Raw genomic sequence first — 22954 nt, 5'->3', positions numbered from 1 at the left:
AATATGTTACAATGTAAAAGGCACAGTGCTGGACACAGCGAGCTGGACACGTAGCTGAAAAAAAATATTGTCCCTGTATTACAGCCTGGCAGAAGATATAAGACATGTGTCCATAAGGTAGAATATGATCAGTATCACAAGAGCCAAAGAAAGTTATCATCCTGGGAACGTCAGAAAAGAAAGTAAACTGTTCTGATTAAAAGATTCATGGAGAGGATGACATTTGAGCTGTATCTTGAAGGATAGATAGGCAGAGCCATTTCTCATGGCATGAGCAAAGACATAGATACCAGAAAGAACAAGGTTTTTTCAGGTAACTGTACACAGTACAGTTGGATAGGAAGGGGCAAATGACTAGAAAGGTTGAATTATAGAATGTCTGGCCTTGAAGGGGGCATTTAAGATAAATTAATCCACTCCCTCATGTTATAGGTGAAGAAACAGGTAACTTATCCAAAGCAAGCTATCTGGTTTGTAGTAGTTTGGGGCCAGATTATATAGAGCTTTAGATATTAGGTAAAATAATTCTCATAAATAGTAGAGCTGGGATTTGAACCCAATAGTCTGGCTCCACAGTCCAAGCCCTGAATGATTATACTAAACTACCATCGAAGTGATACATTACAAAGTGGTAGTTGGACAGAGGATGAACCAAAATAGGAAGAAGCATAGATACAGAAAGACCAGTTAGGAGATCATTGTAATGATATAGGCAAGAGGTGATTAGGACTCAAGTTGTGGATGAGAGTTATTAGAATGGAAGAAAGTGATAGACCCAAGAAATATTTTGAAGGAAGACCTTGTAGAGTGGATGCAGTAATGAGGAGGAGGAATAAAAGAGGGTAGGAAGCCCAATGAGTCAAAAGTATGAGATGATATCCAAAGAAAGGGAATGTAGACTTATGAACCAATAGACTTTTTTTTTCTATTTCTATCATTGGAACTTTTTTCTAGAGAAATGAAAATTAAAGCTTTGCCTTAATCAACTCTGATCAAGCCAAACTTAAAACATTCAGTTCTGCAACTTGAAGAGAGAGATTAATAAAGCAAAACATGTTTAGAAAATGACGAGTAGGATGTTAAAGAGACTTCATGGCTAACAGCTAGAGGAACAGAGCCTGAATAGCTGGGAGAACAGAAAATGCAGGGAAGGGCATAACTGTCCTCAGATATTTGGAAGAAATAAAAAAGAAAGAAAAAAATACCTTCTTTTTGTAAGGTATCATGAAGTAGACCAGGGCCAATGGGTGGAAGGAACCAGGGGAGAGGTTTGGGGCACAATATAAGGAAGAAATATATAGAAATGAGAACTGTGCTGTGCATAGTGCACTTCATCCTGGCACTCCACAGATGTTGGTGGAATGAATGCCTTGGGGAATAGTGGTTAGCCTGGCTCTGGAATTGCCCCAAAATTGCTAAATAACAACTTGTTGAGGATGCTGTAAAGGAGATTCAGGCAATATATGGGTGGCTGGACTAGGCAAATTTTAAGGGTCACTCCAGCACTGAGATTCTTTGGAGCTATGGTTGGAAAAAGTTCGAGTGCTTAGAACTAGAGTAGCGCCCTGTTCTCAAGTGTGGTGGACTTAAAGCTTTTGGTAGGGTTGTGAACCACGTCTCTGGGAAGACAGTAAATCTAGTAAGTATGTGTGGTCCTGAAATTGAAAAGAGACAACCCAGGAATATGCTCTCCAGAGAATTAAAGGCATACCAGGAAAAAAATGATTCCACTCTAGATAGACTCAGTTTCTACTGTAAGTCAGTCATTTCTAGGAAATGGTAAAATAAGTTGAATATTTTTGGACTTTGATTTTGGGGGTGTCTCAGTAGCTGCTCACAATAAGAAGGAGACTAAAATTATTCACTCACTCAGGCAGCAAAAGGTGGAAAGAAGTGCAAATGTATCTATCCAATTGACATAAAACCTTGTTATTTCAAGCAGTATGTAAAGTTAACACTAGAGCAAGTGGCCTGACAGTAACACTCCTGCCTTTCCCCATCTGTCCTCAGGCTGCCTGCGCCAACTCTTCACCTTTGAGTCAGGGGAGGGCTTGTAAAATTTTGATTTGCCTTGGGTCCTACCCTAAAGTTGATTGTTCCCTACCTTCCTCTGACCTCAAAAGTGGTCAGAATCATAAGTCTTATTTCCAGAAGTAATCTGCTGCTTGGTTCACGGACCTCTGTAACAAAGATGATAAATAGGTTTAATCTTTTGGGCCAATTCTGATTGAATAGTAGTGGCCACATAGGGCAATGTGGTGAGAAGTCATTTGGAGCCTCATCTGAACACAGCAGGAAAGAAGGCCATGGCTGATTAATGATGTCTGCTCTATAGGTAGGGGGTAGGAGACTGACAGCATGCATGCCCCCAAAATGTACTATTCTTGGGATACACGAAAAAGTTAAAAACTTCTGCCAAAAACTTTTATTATCTGCAACTTGCCTAGGTTAAGTGGTTAGAACACAGGGCTTCTAATCCCTAATCCTCATGTATGTTTTAGCCATCAGAATCGGATATTAAGTTGAGCCTTGATTCTGGCCACAAAATCATTTCCTAACTGTAGTCAAGTCTGAGTCCTGGCCCTGGTCACAGATTAAGCCCCAATCTGGCCACAGATGGCACCCTAACTCCAGGCAGCTAATACACAAATGATCATTATCAGATGGATTAAGTCAAATGCATTCTCACCTCTGGCGACACAGTTCAAGGCCTGCGCTTTACTAGAGGTGGGTCAGTAGCTGTGCCTTTTGTCTGTGAAGGACAGTGCATTATTGATATAGCAATATGCTTGTCAGTGTTTCATTCTTCAATTGTCTGGCTGCAGAGAGCACAAATACTTTATTGCCGTGGTAGACAGTCTTTTCCTAAAGAAGATAAAAATAAAATGGAAAGAAAGAAATGAAACTTGAGTGAAAGAAGTAATTTCCTGTGACTGTGAAAACATAAAGCAAATGCCTGAACATGATTTTAAATGGATCTGTGAATGTGGCTGATGGAAGGAAGCTTTCTTGGAAAGGACGTAACTGTGAGTGCTGCTAGGTATAGAGCACATTAGGGGGCAAGGAAGCCAGGAATCATGTGCTGGAAGTCAGTTTCTATTAAATGAATAGACTTCAAACAGCTACTAAATCCGGTCTGGATACATGGGTTTTTAGAATAATAATTTTTAAAAAATCATGAAGTGACTTGATAAGGTAGTAATGAAACTGTCAAAGTCTCCACTTTGACTGAAGCTGAGGTGTAATAGGGGATTTATTTCAATATCTAAATCTTTTCAGAATGTCAGGAGGGGGGAAGCTGAGATATTAGAGCTCCATTTGAATCCTTGTACTGGGAGTGGGGGCTTTGGAATGTACTAGAACAGTTTGGTCCAATAGAACCTTCTGTGATTATGGAAATATTCTATATCTGCTCTGTCCAGTACAGCGACCACTAGCTGTATGTGGCTTTTGAGCACTTGAAACGTGGCTAGTGTGACGGAGGAACATAATTTTAAATTTTATTTAATTGTAATACATTTAAAATTAAATAGCCATAAGTGGCTAGTGGCTACCATACTGGACGGCATAGCACTAGAATTTAGGTAATTCTCCATATCTAAGAGCAACAGAAAATACCAAGGACAAAAGAGAACAACCAGCAAATCCATATGTCTGTTCTCAATTTTTACCTCTATTGAGAAGAATAGCCTTTTAGCTTTAGATAGACTTGGCACCTTGATTTTAAATGAGAGCATGCCAGCATTGGTGGAGTGTGTGTCTCTGTGGTCAATCTAAGAACATGGAAAGTTCAAGCACATTATTCTTTACTAATGGGCATTAATAAGTTTAATGAAAGTAATCCATCTTGTTTTAAGCAGAGAAATGAATATTTTACAAAAGAAATGTAATTAGGATTTTTATTAAAGAATTTGCTAATTTTTTTTTCTGCTCTAGATATAATAACCAGAGTTCTGTCTTTATATGGGACATATATAATTCAGTCAAAGCCAATAAACTTAATATCTATTTCAATATCACACTATTGGTGACTTGGACTACAGAATAAAACAAGAAAATAATGATATACAGTTGAGTCTCCATGTCCATGGGTTCTGCATTTGTGGATTAAACCAACCACAGATTAAAAATAGTTTTTTAAAAAAAACAATAAAAACCAAAACCAATACAACAATTCAAAATAATACAGATTCCTTCCTTCCTTCCTTCCTTCCTTCCTTCCTTCCTTCCTTCCTTCCTTCCTTCCTTCCTTCCTTCCTTTCTTTCTTTCTTTCTTTCTTTCTTTCTTTCTTTCTTTCTTTCTTTCTTTCTTTCTTTCTTTCTTTCTTTCTTTCTTTCTTTCTTTCTTTCTTTCTTTCTTTCTTCTTTCTTGTCTTTCCCTCTCTGGCCCAGGCTACAATCTACTCGGCTTGCTGCTGCCCGCGCCGCGGACTGCCTGGGACTGCCGGCGCCCGCCACCGCTGCCTGCCTTTTCTCCTTTGGCTGCAGGCACGCGTTCGCCATCTTGGCCACGCTGCTCGCCAGCTCCTGACGCCGAGTGCTCTGCCCACCTCAGCCTCCCGAGGTACTGGGACTACAGACGGAGTCTCGCTCACCCAGTGCTCGGTGTTGCCCGGGCTGAAGGGCGGTGGCATGGTCTGGCCTCGCGGCAGCCTCTACCCCCCGGCCGCCTGCCTTGGCCTGCCAGGGTGCTGGGATTGCAGCCCCTGCCCGGCCGCCGCCCCATCTGGAAGGTGGGGAGCGCCTCTGCCCGGCCGCCCCGTCTGGGAAGTGAGGAGCGCCTCTGCCCGGCCACCCACCGTCTGGGAAGTGAGGAGCGCCTCTGCCCGGCCACCCACCGTCTGGGAAGTGAGGAGCGCCTCTGCCCGGCCGCCCCGTCCGGGAAGAAGTGAGGAGCGCCTCTGCCCAGCCGCCCCGCCCGGGAAGAAGTGAGGAGCGCCTCTGCCCGGCCGCCCCACCCGGGAAGAAGTGAGGAGCGCCTCTGCCCGGCCGCCCCGTCCGGGAAGAAGAGAGGAGCGCCTCTGCCCGGCCGCCCCCGTCCGGGAAGAAGTGAGGAGCGCCTCTGCCCGGCCGCCCCGTCCGGGAAGTGAGGAGCGCCTCTGCCCGGCCACCCATCGTCTGGGAAGTGAGGAGCGCCTCTGCCCGGCCACCCACCGTCTGGGAAGTGAGGAGCGCCTCTGCCCGGCCGCCCCGTCTGGGAAGTGAGGAGCGCCTCTGCCCGGCCGCCCCGTCCGGGAAGTGAGGAGTGCCTCTACCCGGCCGCCCCGTCTGGGAAGTGAGCAGTGCCTCTGCCCGGCCGCCCCGTCTGGGAACTGAGGAGCGCCTCTGCCCGGCCACCCACCGTCTGGGAAGTGAGGAGCGCCTCTGCCCGGCCACCCACCGTCTGGGAAGTGAGGAGCGCCTCTGCCCGGCCACCCACCGTCTGGGAAGTGAGGAGCGCCTCTGCCCGGCCACCCACCGTCTGGGAAGTGAGGAGCGCCTCTGCCCGGCCACCCACCGTCTGGGAAGTGAGGAGCGCCTCTGCCCGGCCGCCCCGTCTGGGAAGTGAGGAGCGCCTCTGCCCGGCCACCCACCGTCTGGGAAGTGAGGAGCGCCTCTGCCCGGCCACCCATCGTCTGGGAAGTGAGGAGCGCCTCTGCCCGGCCGCCCTGTCCGGGAAGAAGTGAGGAGCGCCTCTGCCCGGCCGCCCCGCCCGGGAAGAAGTGAGGAGCGCCTCTGCCCGGCCGCCCCGCCCGGGAAGAAGTGAGGAGCGCCTCTGCCCGGCCGCCCCGTCCGGGAAGAAGTGAGGAGCGCCTCTGCCCGGCCGCCCCGTCCGGGAAGAAGAGAGGAGCGCCTCTGCCCGGCCGCCCCCGTCCGGGAAGAAGTGAGGAGCGCCTCTGCCCGGCCGCCCCGTCCGGGAAGTGAGGAGCGCCTCTGCCCGGCCACCCATCGTCTGGGAAGTGAGGAGCGCCTCTGCCCGGCCACCCACCGTCTGGGAAGTGAGGAGCGCCTCTGCCCGGCCGCCCCGTCTGGGAAGTGAGGAGCGCCTCTGCCCGGCCACCCCGTCCGGGAAGTGAGGAGTGCCTCTACCCGGCCGCCCCGTCTGGGAAGTGAGCAGTGCCTCTGCCCGGCCGCCCCGTCTGGGAACTGAGGAGCGCCTCTGCCCGGCCACCCACCGTCTGGGAAGTGAGGAGCGCCTCTGCCCGGCCACCCACCGTCTGGGAAGTGAGGAGCGCCTCTGCCCGGCCACCCACCGTCTGGGAAGTGAGGAGCGCCTCTGCCCGGCCACCCACTGTCTGGGAAGTGAGGAGCGCCTCTGCCCGGCCACCCACCGTCTGGGAAGTGAGGAGCGCCTCTGCCCGGCCACCCACCGTCTGGGAAGTGAGGAGCCCCTCTGCCCGGCCACCCACCGTCTGGGAAGTGAGGAGCGCCTCTGCCCGGCCACCCACCGTCTGGGAAGTGAGGAGCGCCTCTGCCCGGCCACCCACCGTCTGGGAAGTGAGGAGCGCCTCTGCCCGGCCACCCATCGTCTGGGAAGTGAGGAGCGCCTCCGCCCGGCCGCCCCGTCCGGGAAGAAGTGAGGAGCGCCTCTGCCCGGCCGCCCCGCCCGGGAAGAAGTGAGGAGCGCCTCTGCCCGGCCGCCCCGCCCGGGAAGAAGTGAGGAGCGCCTCTGCCCGGCCGCCCTGTCCGGGAAGAAGTGAGGAGCGCCTCTGCCCGGCCGCCCCGTCCGGGAAGAAGTGAGGAGCGCCTCTGCCCGGCCGCCCCCGTCCGGGAAGAAGTGAGGAGCGCCTCTGCCCGGCCGCCCTGTCTGGGAAGTGAGGAGCGCCTCTGCCCGGCCGCCCCGTCCGGGAAGAAATGAGGAGCGCCTCTGCCCGGGCGCCCCATCCGGGAAGAAGTGAGGAGCGCCTCTGCCCGGCCGCCCCATCCGGGAAGAAGTGAGGAGCGCCTCTGCCCGGCCGCCCCATCCGGGAAGGAGTGAGGAGCGCCTCTGCCCGGTCACCCATCGTCTGGGAAGTGAGGAGCGCCTCTGCCCGGCCACCCCCCGTCTGGGAAGTGAGGAGCGCCTCTGCCCGGCCGCCCCGTCTGGGAAGTGAGGAGTGCCCCTACCCGGCCGCCCCGTCTGGGAAGTGAGCAGCGCCTCTGCCCGGCCGCCCCGTCCGGGAAGAAGTGAGGAGCGCCTCTGCCCGGCCGCCCCGTCCGGGAAGAAGTGAGGAGCGCCTCTGCCCGGGCGCCCCGTCCGGGAAGAAGTGAGGAGCGCCTCTGCCCGGCCGCCCCGTCCGGGAAGAAGTGAGGAGCGCCTCTGCCCGGCCGCCCCGACCGGGAAGAAGTGAGGAGCGCCTCTGCCCGGCCACCCACCGTCTGGGAAGTGAGGAGCGCCTCTGCCCGGCCACCCATCGTCTGGGAAGTGAGGAGCCCCTCTGCCCGGCCACCCATCGTCTGGGAAGTGGGGAGCGCCTCTGCCCGGCCACCCATCGTCTGGGAAGTGAGGAGCGCCTCTGCCCGGCCACCTATCGTCTGGGAAGAAGTGAGGAGCGTCTCTGCCTGGCCGCCCCGTCTGGGAAGTGAGGAGCCCCTCTGCCCGGCCGCCCCGTGTGTGGGTAGAAGTGAGGAGCTCCTCTGCCTGGCCGCTCCGTCTGGGAGGTCTACCATGGAGACCAGAAGCAATGTGGGGGCTGGACGTGGTGGCTCACGCCTGTGGTCCCGGCACTCTGGGGGGCGAGGCGGGTTGATCACTTCGGACTAGGAGTTCGAGACCAGTCTGGCCAACTTGGCGAAACATGAAGAATACAACAGACAAACCAACCAACCAACTCAATGACAACAAAACAGGTCTACCCTGGAGTCATACTCTAATTTTTTCTATTTTCCTCCCTTTCTGATCCTTTATCCCACTTTCTTTTTCTTCCTCTTCCTTCTCCCTCTTCTTTGTCAAATAGAGGATTGAGTTATTATCACTGATCCATATAAAGTCCCTCTCTCATTTATTTTAACTCCCACCCCCATTTCTATTCCCCAACTTCCCATGTGCAACCTTCCTAATATGTTTGATACGCATCTTTTTGTTTGTATGTATTTTTAGAAAATGTTTATTGTTTTTGTATGCAAAAAAAATTAATTAAAAAAAAAATTAAAAATAAATAAATTAATTAAAATACAAAAAAAAAAAAAAAATGGAATTACTTTCTTAATTTCCTTTCCAGACTGCTCATTGCTCTTGCACAAAAACACAACTGATTTTTTTTGTGAGCTGACCTTGTACTCTGTAACTTTCCTGAATTTGTTTATTAGTTCTGATGGTTTTCTTGTTCATTATTTGGGATTTTCTATACATAGAATCATGACATCTGTGAATAAAAATAATTTTACTTATTTCTTTCCAAAAAAATAAAAATAAAAATAATACAGATAAAAAGCCAATAGAGCATAGCAACTATTTATGTAGCATTTAATTTGTATTAGATATTATAAGTAATATAGAGATGATTTAAAGTATAAAGGAGGATGTATGCAGGTTATATGCAAATACCACACCATTTTATATCAGAGACTTGAGCATCCTTGGATTTGGGTATCTGTGGGGGTACCTGGAACCAGTTTCCTGTAGATACGGAGGGATAACTGTGCCGTAAACCAAATGAATTTCTTTGGGAAGAGTTTGGGTGTGATGAAGCAGATCTTATACTTGATTGGCTTTATCCCCTTGTTCTTTTAATGATTGTAATTTTGATGTCTAGCTCTTTAATTTGCAACTGTTTTCTTATGTGCTACCTTTATGCTTCTTAATATTTCCTACTTTATCATCTTTCATTCACTCAAAAAACTTAAAGAAGTCTCATGTATCTGGTGCATTGGGTATAATGAGGTATGGTAAAAGATAATACTGGGGCAAGATCATGAAGGACTTTGAAGCCATGTTGAAGCATTTAGACTATTCCAGGAGCAGTGGGATTGATATGAGATTTTTGGAAAGCTCATTGGCTGCAGCATGGGGCATGAATTGAAGAGCAGGGAAAGTGAGACTTTTTAAATTAGTTAGGAGGTAAGGTGATGGTAGCAGTAGAGACATAAGGAAGTAGACAGAATCAAGAAATATTTAAGTGGTAGCATTGCTAGAACTTGGTGACTGATTAAATGAAGAAGGAACAGACTGTATCCTCCTTGAAACTCCTTGAATAGTCTCTGCTCCTGCCCCATGCCTTTCCTGAGACAAAACACGGAACTCTGTCATTCATCCCCCCAAATAAATCCACTTCCCAAAGCATTGAAGGGAAATGTGCATTTTGCTGAATATTTCATGGGGAAATGGAAGACTGGGTTACATTGTGCATAACAGAGGGAAATTTAATCTGATTCCCTTATTGGATATATCTCACCCAAAGTCTTCTTCCTATCTGATTTTCCCCTGGTTTTTCCCTTTCTCTTTCCTCTAATATTCCTGTCTCTCCAGCTTCTCTGCCCTCCTGCCCTCTCCTAGATTCTATTCCACGTCTACCCCTTTCTTATAGAAAGTAATTTTACTTTTCTCTGGGCTTGTACAATTTACATTCTCATGTCGCAACCTAGTTTTACCTTTTGTTTGGGATCCATCATCTTTAGAAGTCAGGAGACGCTATAGATAATAATCAATTTTCCTATTTTTTTATTTTGCCACAGGCTCTAATATGGCTAGGCACTACATTGTTACTATTTTTATTTAAATTTTTTATATTCTGTTCACGATGTATTTTTACATTAATTTTGATTTTAAAAAATATTGCTTTAAAATGCTAGTCATCTTAATTCTGAGTCTTTTGCTGCCCCTGATATTTTGTGTCCAAGGGAAGTGCCTTGCTTGTCACACTATTGTCCCAGCCCTGGCCTTTGATAACCTGTAGGAATTTTAGAAATACGTTTTATGCACTTTACATTCCTGTAATTTTCCTGAAATACAGGCTTTCTTAGGCCACCTACTCTAACCTTTTGTATATTAATGCATATTTCTACCCATCTGAGGTGTATTTCATTGGAAAAATTTATTTTTACTCATTCAACATTCTTTAAGCTCCTATTATATACCAGTCACTGTGTGCTGGTCTAGGCTTGTAATTGTAAAAAAATCTTTTCAGTGGATGAGACAGAGAGGAAATAAATAAATATGCCAAAATTGCTTAAAACAAATTATTTTTTTGGCAAATAGTTATTGAGTACCTACTATGCTAAGTTTCGGGGATACAAGATTTCTGACCCTATGGAGCTCATATTCTTACAGGGGAATAAAATCACAACTTGGATTGGTGGCAAGAAAAAGGGCCTGGGGAAAAAAGACAAGGGAAATTGTGTTTAATAGGTGGTAGAGGAAGAAAAACTAGGAAGTGACTTTTCCCCAGAATACATAAGGCAAATAGTTGGTCATGCAAGCCAGCTTATGCCCAAAGTCGTGAATATATGAAATGGTGTTAGAAATGTTAGAAGGCAGCAGGACGGGCCAGGCAAGAGAGATCAGGAACTGGAAATTAAGCCAGCATGTTGGGATGATCCCAACTCCGCAACAGACTCAACTCCATGTCCAGCAAGAACTAGTGCATGAAGCAGTTCGGATAAATGGCCAGCCTCAGGAATATCCATCAAGGGCACAATTATCCTGGAAGGGTGGAGGAGAATAGCACTGTATAGTTTAGAAGCAGAAAATATGCATACATGGACACAAGAAGCTATTTGGTGAGGTGGAAGCCTGGTAACTGACAACTGGGTTGTGTGGTTTTGAAACTTAAAGGAAGAAGGGGAAACGAAAGTTGCGGATGATGAGAAATTTTTGTCAAACAAGGTTGGAGCCAGCAAGATCATCAGCTGGACCCTTGGAACTAATGTTCCTTCAATTCTTCCTTGATGAGGAACAAGTTGGTCTCAGAGCTTGTGGCTCACTCTGCAGATGGCTTCAGCTGTCAGGAGTAGCACACTGGAAGAAGAGAGGAACCAATCAAGACCATTCGAGCTAATAATGGGGATAATATAGATAATGCCTTCTCTATGCTTTTCATGACTAGAAACAGAAAATTTTAAACAGCAATTCTTTGTTGTTGATGATGATGATAAGGTGATTTAAATGTAACATTATATTGAGAAAAGTATACGGAATTCTGCTTTGCTTTTATCACTTGAAAAATGGTTTTCTTCCAAAGCTTGACTCAATTAATGTTTTACCTCCCCCAATATGCCAGAACCACAAGTTCTGCAGGGTGTTAGTTATGCATTAAATTCACCTTCTCATATTCACGACAGCTAAATCATTTTTACTTTTATATTGCCTTCTTACTGCTATTTTGCCAAATTCACATATGCACAGGAAGAAAGTTGATATTTTCTCTCCGTTAGCATGAGGTGCTTTATTGCTGAACTCAATGGCAGCACATTAATTCAAAGGGAGAGAGGCCAATGAGACTAGAAATCAAGCCCTTCAATTCCGAATTTCCACATTTATTGCATTTGAGGATGCCAAGGCATAATGATAAAGCATTCCAGCAGGCGGAACTCACGGTTTTAAACCTATTTACTCTGCTGTAGTTGAATGTCGCTGCATATGACAAATGTTGTGAATAAGTATGTTTCAAGGCCAAAGAGCTCTATGAGAAATCCCATCATTCTAAAGATCACAAAGTCATTTCAGAAATTGAACAATATTATGCAGCTTAATAGCAAATTTGAATCTTGTGTCTCCAACATGTCAAGAGTTCTTTAAAGCACCCTGTGGGTGGTTTGTGCACAACAGCCAGTACTCCTCTGTTTTAGACCTGGCAGGGACCAAAACTGAAATTCTCCCCAAAAGGCAATGAACTCACTACTTGGTTGCCAACTAAATGTTCAAGGTTCTTATCATGGAGGAACTCAGAAAGTCAGGCTTTGTTAGTGCAAAAGAATCATTTCAATGGAGTGACTGATCCATCATACAGTTTGAAATTAGAAAATTCACTTTCGGTTTTTAAAACTTGAGCCCTTCGTGTAAACCTGTTATAATTATGACCTTACAAGCAGCATTTGTCCCTTTCCCAAAAAAGCTTAAAAATATAACCAAAGTCTGATAAAATAAGTGCCGAGAAATCCCTGCTTTTTATATGTTTACATCAGCCATGTGTTCTGAATTTTCTGGGATGAGATCTTTTAAAAAACTGTCTTCTTAGGCCCATAAACTATTGATATTTCCAAAGCATTTCAACATTTTCTTATACAGATCACATCTTCCTGAAAGCTTTTTACATCTTAGGTATCACAAAACTCCTTTGTAAGACAGCATGAGTCAAAGTTGGTATTGGCCTTTTTAAACCATAAATGACATTTTCAGTTTCAGAAAGTGTAAGGTAATTCTTGCTTTGGAGCTTCTCTTTGAGAGGGATTCAGCAGAAGGCAATCCAAAATTTACCTGGCCTGCTCAAACTTGGCTATGACCAAAGGAACTCACATTTGAGACCAGCTGTAGGAAGGGGGTAAAATAAAAAGGAAAAATAAAGACACTTGGGAAAAGATATGGCCTTCTCTGTATGCTTTAATGAAGAAATTTTGTGCATAGTCCTCACATGACTTGTTTAAACCCAATTCCAAATCTACTGGTCTGTAAAGTGCTCTTTGGATTTGCAGTCCTTATTTTTAAATCTAAAGATGACAAAGTCTCCCCGGGGCCTCATCAGATCTTAATTGTTAAAGTATCTCAGTGTGGCTGATGTGGTTTGTACAACCCCTAACTGAACTGTGAGCACACCCTGAAATCTCAGCAGGATTAATTTTTTCACGGTTTGAATGATTTTTATCAGATTAATTACCACCTCCTGCAGTCCAATCCCTCACTCTCTGCCAACCCACCCCAAGAATGTATATCTATTTCTGGAGCTGTGAGAAATCCAACTGTCACGATGCATTTAGCTAAATTCAATTTTTTTTGACAAAACTAGGTTCCTGGAACAATCCTTGCTGAGCTAGTGGTTGAAAATTGAGGTGCTACATGTAAGTAGGTAGAGTGCTTTCAAGCAAACAACAAAGTGGTTTTGTTTGGATTTTGGGTTTATTACCACAAATAACTGCATTTAATGGGCATTATGTCTGATTTAACACACCACCAGGATTTTCTATAGGTTTACTAGCTTTTTTTCCCTTTACCTCTGGATATTCATGCTTTCTTTATCTCTTACAAAAGCTAAAGCTTTTTGCATATGTTTGAAACCTCTGAAGGCATCTGTTATAATATTTTAGCTAGTCCCTATTGTGAATGGCACAGGCAGGTGTAGGAACCATTAAAGTGTACACCAATAATAAATAGATAAACAAACAAATGAGAAGGAAGGGCTCTTTTTTATGGTAGAATGCTGACTGATATCTGTGGAAGGAATAGTAGAGCTGAAAATCACCGTTTTGCTGCCATCGTAGTACAGAGGCTTGAGGCAAGAATCATCAATAAATCCTAACTATGGCAGGGGAGAATTTGATGAGTAAATAGATATATGCATAGTTTCAGTGTTTCTTCATGGCTTGCATTTTAATTATGAACTGAAAGAGAGTATATAGTGAAAAAACTGGACAAGGTCTTGACTGGGTGATCAAAACCAATGTCACAGGTAGATATTGTGTCCTCTAAATATGATGTTCTGAATCGAACATGTCATTTATGTAGTTTTCTGGCTGGGAATGCATAGCCTGAATCCAAATATAAGGAGACATCAAACAAACCAAAATTGAGGAATGATCTATAAAATAGCAGGCCTATACTCTTCAAAGATGTTAGTGTTATGAAAGACAAAGAAAGGCTGTAGAACCATTTGAGATTAAAGGAAAATAAAGGGGCATGATAATTAAATGTAATGCATGATGCTAGGTTGGTTTTTGTACTGGAGGAACCAAAATGTGATAACTGAAGAGACACAATATGATCATGGCAGATGGGAGGCAGGACTAGATCGCAGCCCCGACTCGGATGTAGAGAGCAGCGTGCAGAGGCTCACATCATGAATTGTAGCTCCAGATCAACTGCAAGAATAAACCAGCAATCCTGAGAGGACCCACAGACCCGCTGAAGGAAGGGGACTGCTCTTGTAGGATCTGGGAGATACCCCAAACACTCAGCTGCAACAAGACCCGCCCAAAGAGAGTCTGAGCTCAGACATACCTAGCCCTGCCCCCCACCTGATGGGCCTTCCCTATCCACTCTGGCAGCTGAAGACAAAGGGCATATAATCTTGGGAGTTCTAGGACCCTGCCCACTGCCAGTTCCTTTCCATACTACCACAGCTGATGCTTTCTGGAAAGCGCCGCCTCCCGGCAGGATGCCAACCAGCACAAAAATAGAGCATTAAGCCACCAAAGCTAAGAACCCTCACAGAGTCCATTTCACCCCCCGCCCCCGCCACCTCCACTGGAACAGGCGCTGGTATCCACGGCTGAGAGACTCATAGAAAGTTCACATCACAGGACTCTGTGCAGACAATCCCCAGTACCAGTCCAGAGCTTGGCAGACTAGCTGGGTGGCTAGACCCAGAAGGGAGACAATAATCACTACAGCTTGGCTCACAGGAAGCCACAGCCATAGGAAAAGGGGGAGAGTACTACATCAAGGGAACACCCCATGGAACAAAAGAATCTGAACAACAGCCTTCAGCCCTAGACCTTCCCTCTGACAGAGCCTACCCAGATGAGAAGAAATCAGAAAACCAACTCTGGTAACATGACAAAACAAGGCTCTTTAACACCCCCCAAAAATCACACTAGTTCACCAGCAATGGACCCAAAGCAAGAAGGAATCCCTGAATTACCAGAAAAGGAATTCAGGAGGTTAGTTATTAAGCTAATAAGGGAGGCATCAGAGAAAGGTGAAGCCAAATGTAAAGAAATCCAAAAATGATACAAGAAGTGAAGGGAGGAATATTCAAGGAAATAGACAGCATAAATAAAAGACAATCAAAACTTCAGGAAACAATGGACACATTTATAGAAATGCAAAATTCTCTGGAAAGTCTCATCAATAGAATTGGACAAGTAGAAGAAAGGGATTCAGAGCTCGAAGACAAGGTATTTGAATTAAGCCAATCCAACAGAGACAAAGAAAAAAGAATAAGAAAATATGAACAAAGCCTCCAAGAAGTCTGGAATTATGTTAAGCAACCAAACCTAAGAATAATCGATGTTCCTGAGGAAGAAGAGCAATCTAAAAGTTTGGAAAACATATTTGGGGAAATAATCAAGAAAAACTTCCCTGGCCTTGCTAGAGACCTGGACATTCAAATACAGGAAGCACAAAGAACACTTGGGAGATTCATCGCAAACAGATCATTGCCTAGGCACATTGTCATCAGGTTATCTAAAGTTAAGACGAAGGAAAGAATCTTAAGAGCTGTGAGACAGAAGCATCAGGTAACCTATAAAGGAAAACCTATCAGATTAACAGCAGATTTCTTAGCAGAAACCCTACCAGATAGAATAGATTGGGGCCCTATCTTCAACCTCCTCGAACAAAACAATTATCAGCCAAGAATTTTGTATCCAGTGAAACTAAGCATCATATTTGAAGAAAAGATACAGTCTTTTTCAGGCAAACAAATGCGGAGAGAATTCACCACTACCAAGCCACCACTACAAGAACTGCTAAAAGGAGCTCTAAATCTTGAAACAAATCCTGGAAACACATCAAAACAGAACCTCTTTAAAGCATAAATCACACAGGATATATAAAGCAAAAATACAAGTTAAAAAGCAAAAACAAAAAAGGTACACAGGCAACAAATAGCGTGATGAATGCAATGGTACCTCATATCTCAATACTAACATTGAATGTAAATGGCCTAAATGCTCCACTTAAAAGATACGGAACTGCAGAATGGATAAAAACTCACTAACCAACTATCTACTGCCTTTAGGAGACTCACTTAACACATAAGGACTCACATAAATTTAAAGTAAAGGGGTGGAAAAAGGCATTAATGCAAATGGACACCAAAAGCGAGCAGGGGTAGCTATTCTTATATCAGATAAAACCACTTTAAAGCAACAGCAGTTAAAAGAGACAAAGAGGAACATTATATAATAGTAAGAGGCCTTGTCCAACAGGAAAATATCACAATCCTAAACATATATGCACCTAACACTGGAGCTCCCAATTTACAAAACAATTACTAACAGACCTAAGAAATGAGATAGACAGCAAAACAATAATAGTGGGGAACTTCAATACTCCACTGACAGCACTAGACAGGTCATCAAGACAGCAAGTCAACAAAGAAAAATGGATATAACTATGCCTTGGAACAAATGGACTTAACAGATATGTACAGAACATTCCACCCAACAACCACAAAATACACATTCTATACAACAGCGCATGAAACTTTCTTCAAGATAGACCATATGATAGGCCATGGGATGAGCCTCAATAAATTTAAGAAAATTAAAATTATATCAAGCACTCTCTCAGACTAAAGTGGAATAAAACTGGAAATCAACTCCAAAAAAACCCTTCAAAACCGTGCAAATACATGGAAATTAAATAGCCTACTCCTGAATGAGCATTGGGTCAAAAGTGAAATTAAGATGAAAATTAAAAAAATATTTGAACTGAATGACAATAATGACACAACCTATCAAAACCTTGGGGATACAGCAAAGGTGGTGCTAAAAGGAAAGTTCATAGCCCCAAAGCCTACATCAAAAAGACTGACAGAGCACAAACTGACATTCTAAGGTCACATCTCAAGGAACTAGAGAAACAAGAACAAACCAAACCAAAACCCAGCAGAAGAAAAGAAATTACCAAGATCAGATTAGAACTAAATGAAATTGAAACAAAAAAAATACAAAAAATAAATGAAACCAAAAGCAGATTCTTTGAAAAGATAAATAAAATTGATAGACCATTAGCAAGATTAACCAATAAAAGAAGAGAGAAAATCCAAATAACCTCAGTAAGAAACAAAATAGGAGATAGTGCAGCTGACACCACTGAATTGCAAATGAACCCTCAAGGCTACTATGAACACCTTTATGCACATAAACTAGAAAACCTAGAAGAGATGAATAAATTCCTGGAAAAATACAATCTTCCTAACTTAAATTATGAAGAATTAGATACCCTGAACAGACCAATAACAAGCAGCGAGATTGAATTGGTAATTAAAAAATTACCGACAAAAAAGTCCAGGACCAGACGGATTAACAGCAGAATTCTACCAGACATTCAAAGAATTGGTACCAATCCTTTTGACACTATTCCACAAGATAGAGAAAGAAGGGACCCTCCCTAATTCATTCTATAGAGCCAGCATCACCCTAATACCAAAACCAGAAAAGGACATGACCAGAAAACAAAACTATAGATGGATATCCTTGATGAACATAGATGCTAAAATCCTTAAGAAAATACTAAATAACTGAATCCAACAACATATCAAAAAGATAATCCACCATGATCAAGTGGGTTTCATGCCAGGGATGCAGGGATGGTTTAACATACACAAGTCAGTAAATGAGATACACCACATAAACAGAATTAAAAACAAAAATCATGTGATCATCTCAATAGATGCAGTAAAAGCATTCGACAAAATCCAGCATCCCTTGCTGATTAAAACTCTCAGCAAAATCGGCATACAAAGGACATTCCTTAATGTAATAAAAGCCATCTATGACAAACCTGCAGCCAACATAATACTGAATGGGGAAAATTTGAAAGCATTCCCTCTGAGAACTGGAACAAGACAAGGATGCCCACTCTCACCATTCTTCTTCACTGTAGTACTGGAAGTCCTAGCCAGAGCAATCAAACAAGAGAAAGAAATAGAGACATCCAAATCGGTAAAGAGGAAGTCAAACTGTTGCTGTTTGCTGATGATATGATTGTATACCTAGAAAACCCTAAAAGACTCCTCCAAAAAGCTTCTAGAACTGATGAAAGAATTCAGCAAAATTTCCAGATGCAAAATTAATGTACACAAATTAGCAGCTCTCCTATACACCAACAGTGACTAAGCTGAGAATCAAATCAAGAACTCAACCCTTTTTACAATAGCTGCCAAAAAATAAAATACTTAGGAATATACCTAACCAAGGAGGCAAAAGACCTCTACAAGGAAACAAAACACTCCTGAAAGAAACCATAGACGACACAAGCAAATGGAAACACATCCCATGCTCATGGATGGGTAGAATCAATATTGTGAATATGACCGTACTGACAAAAGCAATCTACAAATTCAATGCAATCCCCATCAAATACCACTGTCATTCTTCACAGAATTAGAAAAACAATTCTAAAATTCATAGGGAACAAAAAAAAGAGCCCGCATAGCCAAAGCAAGACTAAGCAAAAAGAACAAATCTGGAGGCATCACACTACCTGATTTCAAACTATACGATAAGGCCACAGTCACCGAAACAGCATCGTACTGTTATAAAAATAGGCACATAGACCAGTGGAAAAGAATAGAGAACCCAGAAATAAACCCAAATACTTACAGCCAACTAATCTCCAACAAAGCAAACAAAAACATAAAGTGGGGAAAGGACACCCTTTACAACAAATGGTGCTGCGATAATTGGCTAGCCACATGTAGGAGAATGAAACTGGATCCTTATCTCTCACCTTATACAAAAATCAACTCAAGATGGATTAAGGACTTAAGACCTGAAACTATAAAAATTCTAGAATATAACATTGGAAAAACCTTTCTAGACATTGGCTTAGGCAAGGATTTCATGATCAAGAACCCAAAAGCAAATGCAATAAAGACAAAGATAAATAGTTGGGACTTAATTAAACTAAAGAGCATTTGCACAGCAAAAGGAACGGTCAGCAGAGTAAACAGACAACCCACAGAGTGGGAGAAAACCTTCACAATCTATACATCTGACAAAGAACTAATATTCAGAATCTACAATGAACTCAAACAAGCCAGTAAGAAACAAACAAACGATCCCATCAAAAAGTGGGCTAAGGACATGAATAGACAATTCTCAAAAGAAGATATACAAATGGCCAACAAACATATGAAATAATACTCAACATCACTAATGATCAGGGAAATGCAAATCAAAACCACAATGCGATATCACTTTACTCCTGCAACAATGGCCGTAATAACAAAATGAAAAAACAGTAGATGTTGGCATGGATGCAGTGATCAGGGAACACTTCTACCCTGCTGGTGGGAATGTAAACTAATACATCCACTGTGGAAAACAGTGTGGAGATTCATTAAAGAACTGAAAGTAGGACTACTGTTTGATCCTGCAATCCCACTACTGGGTATCTACCCAGAGGAAAGAAGTCATTATTCAAAAAAGATACTTGCACATGCACGTTTATAGCAGCACAATTCACAATTGCAAAATCATGGAACCAACCCAAATGCCCATCAGTCAACTAGTGGATGAAGAAACTGTTGTATATATATACGATGGAATACTACTCAGCCATAAAAAGGAATGAATTAACAGCATTCACAGCGACCTGGATGAGAATGGAGACTTCTTCTAAGTGAAGTAACTCAGGAATGGAAAACCAAACACTGTATGTTCTCACTGATATGTGGCAGCTAAGCTATAAGGTTGCAAAGGCATAAGAATGATACAATGGACTTTGAGGACTTGGGGGGAAGAGTGGGAGGGTGCGAGGGATAAAAGACTATAATTAGGATGCAGTGTATACTGCTTGGTGTATACTGCAGTGTATACTGCACGAACATCTCACAAATCACCACTAAAGAACTTACTTATGTAACCAAATACCACCTGTACCCCAATAACTTATGGGAAAAAAAAGAATGCTAAAAAAAATGCAGTAACTGATATCATTGGGAAAAAAATTAGAGTATAGACTGTAGATAAGATAAAATAACAATGTTAAGTTTCCTGAATTTAATAACTGTATTGTGGTTATCTAAAATAATATTTTTATCCTTAGGAGATACAAACTGAAGTATTAAGGGGTAAAGGGAATCTATGTATGTGATCTACCTTTAACAGGTTCATAAAAATAAATCATATATAAATATATCAAACATGATATATAAATTTCTATGTTATATATGCCAGTTAATTATATATAATAAATTCTATATGTGACATATATATGAGTATGTATATATATTTATGTATATGGTCAGTACATTTAGCTACCATGCTATTTGCATCCCCAAACAACGCTGATTAATGTGTGTGTGTGTGTGTGTGTGTGTGTGTGTGTGTAACAGAGAAGAGAGAGAGGCAGAGAGAAAGCAAATGAGGCAAAATGTTAAAAATTGCTGAACCTGGATAAAGCATTTACAGGAGTTCTTTGTACTATTCATGCAACATTTAAGTTTGAAATTAATTTTTTAAAAAGTTGTCACTGACTTCCTTCTAACACCTTGTGGATTCCCATATTTACACCTTCACTGACATCACTCTTGCCACAACTCCCCTCAACCTGGCAAGTCAGCTTCTCCAAATCCTGCCTGAATCTCTAGGTCCTGCTCAGATTTAGCCTCCTCCTTCTCTGCATTCCTCTAGCACTGCTGGTCTCCGTATCATTTGGTACTAAGCCTGATCCTGTTGATCAGCTTTGTTTTGGGATATAAACACTGTAGCGGCTAAATGCACAGACTGTGTAATCAGACTGCCTGGGTTCAAATCTCAGTTCTGCCACAAGCTGTGTGACCTTGAGCAAGTTCTTTACTTCTCTAAATCTCAGTTCCTTGAATTGGAAGCCTCATTTCATTAAGGGAAAAAGAGCACCCACTGAGAGTCCAGAGGATTAATTCTAGGTCTAGAATTGCCACGCAGTGTATGACCTTGGATAAAGCATTTCTTCTCTGTGGGTCTCAGATCTCTAACCTGTAACATTAGGGAGTTAGATGAATAAGTGGTTCTCCACTTTGACTGCATATCAGAATTGCCTGGGGAGCTCTAAAAATACATCAATATCCAGAGACCCCTTCCCCCCCAAATTTTAATTTGATTAATTGAAGTTGAATCCCAGGCAGTTTTTAAAAGCTCCCAGGTGATTTCAATGTGTAGATCAAGCTGAGAAACACGCAGGCAGCTGATTCCTAAGGCTGCTTCTAGTTTGACAATCCTGATTCTATGCAAAAGTGCTGCTGTGAATTCTTTGTTATTGGTATTAAGCCCTTTCTGTTGCCCCTACAATGTGTGGCTTAGGGCTTGATGACTGACATGGTGGGGACATACACTACTGATATGCTAACTAAATAATAATTAGCTAAGATTTTCTCTCTTTTTTTCTGCTAGAAAGACATCTTGGACAATTTTAGCATCTTGACAGAATGATTATTGCCTCCTAGAATCCCCTACTAGCCATAGGAAATTAGCTGTAGCAGTATATACTCTTAATGGGAATCTGGCATGTCAATGAGTTATTTCTGTCATTGTGGTTTAGTCTGATATTCCAATATGCACCTGCTGCTTTTCATGATACTTAGCAAGGAAAAAAATAAGGCAATAGTTCCCCCTTGGTTCATGTTTGACCTATTGCTATGCTTGAGGCAATCACAAAACACCACAGGTGTTGAAGTGATTAGGGACAATTAAGATAGTACAGCCTCCGAGGAAGAAGCCACTATCAAGCCTTCGGTCTCCCAAATGCACAGGTTGTGTGTTCCTGCAACAGCAATTACCTAAAAATATCCAGTATTTAATTACTTCCAAGGTGTCAGTCTTCATAACTGAGTATTAGAATGTTCTAATTGATAGCGCAGTTCAGCTTTGCCGCCTGACACTGGCATATGGCTTGCAATATTCTTATACGTTGATCAGTTTTCTTTCATCATAAATCTCAGATTGCAGATTGTAAGCGTGATCTAGCTGGGATTGGAATTACTGTACCTTTTTTTTTTTTTTTTTTTTTTTTTTGCAATTTACCATTTCCAGCCTTGAGTGAGAGGGGAAAACAGAAAAACTAGGAAAACAGAAAAATATTTTAAATAAAGAAGAAAAGGAAAAATATAGTCCAGAGGCCTATGGCAACAAAATTGGATTGGAAAACTTCCTAGCTCCTGTTGCTTTTGCATTTCACTTTAGGAAAATCCTATACATATGTAAACTAGAAGTCAACTAGGATTACCCTCATCATCCTTAAAATCTAGATAAGATTAGCTAGAACTTCCATCCTAGAGATTATGGGCAGTCCGAAGCTCTTTTCAAGCTGTGAGTTTCCAGGGTGCTAATGTTAATGATGTTCCCTCTAGCTCTGAGCTCTGGACATTGCTGAGTCTGTTTTATTTTAAGATCTTCTCACTATGGTGTATGTGCTGATTCTGTTCTACACTATGTTGACTCAAACAAACAGCATATTTTACTGAAGCATAGGGGATATGGAGAGATCTTTACTACAGGCATGCAAACAACTTCAAATAAAGTGGTAGCCACCTCTGTCCTTCAGAGTCCCTCAGCCATTTCTGCAACCCAAGCTCTAGTCTCCTACCATGTGGCTCAGTTTCCTTTTTCTCTCTTGGTGGCTTTTTTCCCTTTTCTTTTCCTTTTGCTCCTGTCCTCCCAGGAGAAATATAAATGTATTATGCAAATATGAATATTCTTATGCAGAATAATTCAGCTGTCTCTAGCAGCAACTCCAAAATGAAGTCTGGGTGTCCCTTTGTATATCTACAGCTTTACGTTTATTGCTTAAAACAGCCCTTCAGATTGGATTTGTTTTCTAGTATGAACAGAGACACATAGGCACACACACACACAAACATACATTTCAAAATTTATAAAACTTATAAGATGTATCAATTACAACTTATTCTTTTATTTGGCAAGAGTTTCCTATAAACAGCCTCCTAACTTGTGGGCAGGGCTCTGGCTTCCTTCTAGTCCTAATTGGTTTTCCACACAGATGTCAAATGAATCTTCCAGAAACTTTTTCATCATGTTATTTCTCTGTATACAATTTTTAATTAATATGATGATCTAATGAATATTTAGATGACAGTGATTGATAATGGATAAATGTATTACCCCCAGATAACTT

At 42.8% G+C, this 22954-nt stretch overlaps 1 long non-coding RNA gene across 1 annotated transcript in view; it reads right to left on the bottom strand.

Moving 5' to 3' along the window:
• LOC134736001 (uncharacterized) overlaps nt 1–21838 on the bottom strand; it is a 327078-nt gene extending 305240 nt beyond the window's left edge. The window contains exon 1 of the long non-coding RNA XR_010119618.1: nt 21808–21838. This is a non-coding gene — a long non-coding RNA (uncharacterized lncRNA). The remainder of the gene's footprint in view (nt 1–21807) is intronic.
• Between the last annotated feature and the right edge of the window lie 1116 nt (nt 21839–22954).

This window comes from Symphalangus syndactylus, chromosome X (genome assembly GCF_028878055.3).
Source record: "Symphalangus syndactylus isolate Jambi chromosome X, NHGRI_mSymSyn1-v2.1_pri, whole genome shotgun sequence".
In the NCBI taxonomy this organism is placed as follows: domain Eukaryota; kingdom Metazoa; phylum Chordata; class Mammalia; order Primates; family Hylobatidae; genus Symphalangus; species Symphalangus syndactylus.
The sequence above is the reverse complement of the archived record's forward strand: the minus strand, read 5'-3'. Positions and strand labels throughout refer to the sequence as shown.